General features: G+C 42.8%; 1 non-coding gene across 1 annotated transcript; it reads right to left on the bottom strand.

Moving 5' to 3' along the window:
• Positions 1–520: 520 nt before the first annotated feature.
• LOC145151593 (small nucleolar RNA R71) lies at positions 521–627 on the bottom strand. Its single transcript, XR_013732158.1, has one exon. It is a non-coding gene; the product is annotated as a small nucleolar RNA R71 (small nucleolar RNA).
• Positions 628–830: the final 203 nt, after the last annotated feature.

The following is an 830-nucleotide window of genomic DNA, read 5'->3' as shown; positions in this document are numbered from 1 at the left end:
GTCAAGCACACCTTCAAAGGACAAGAGCACGGTTGAAATTTTAAATCCAATTCCTAACCCAAATGAATATGAATACGAATCCGAGACCGAGTTTGGACTATATACGAGTGAAACTTTAGTCGAGCCAGAAAACGAGATGGCGAACATTGAAAAGATGTCAATGGGAGCTTACAAAAAGCGAATCAGAGACGATGTTGGTCCGGGGTTAGTACAACCCGAAATTCCCGCCACTGCCACATTCGAGCTGAAGGGACACATTCTTACTGCGCTGAAGGATGTTCCTTTTTATGGAAAGGATCATGAGGATGCTTTTAAGCATCTAGATGAGGTCAATGAAATTACAGACTATTTCAATGTCCCAAACGTTACCAGATACATAGTCTTGTTAAGGATGCTACCAGTTACTTTCAAGGGAGCTGCAAAAGACTGGCTGAAAGCACTTCCACTTGGTACAATCACTACTTGGGCTCAGATGCGCGAGCAGTTTTTGGAGCAATTTTGCCCACCATCCAAGATATCTAAACTCAAGAAGGCGATAGCTAATTTTGAGCAACAACCAGGGGAGTCAGTTTACGAGGCATGGGAGCGTTATAAAGGGTTATTGAGAAATTGTCCTCAACATGACCTCAACATACAACAAGAGGTGTCCATATTTTATGATGGGGTCAATGTCATGACAAGGCAACTCCTTGATTCTCAAGGGCCACTTAAAAAGAAAAATCCAAATCAGATCAAGGTGTTGGTTGAAGAATTTGCAAAGCACTCTCGTGAGTACCACAACCCAAGACAAGATGGAGTAAAAGGCAATGGGGGTGCACATTCTGAAGAGA

This window comes from Lactuca virosa, chromosome 1 (assembly GCF_052849685.1).
Source record: "Lactuca virosa cultivar CGN04683 chromosome 1, Lactuca_virosa_CGN04683_v6, whole genome shotgun sequence".
NCBI lineage: Eukaryota > Viridiplantae > Streptophyta > Magnoliopsida > Asterales > Asteraceae > Lactuca > Lactuca virosa.
The sequence above is the reverse complement of the archived record's forward strand: the minus strand, read 5'-3'. Positions and strand labels throughout refer to the sequence as shown.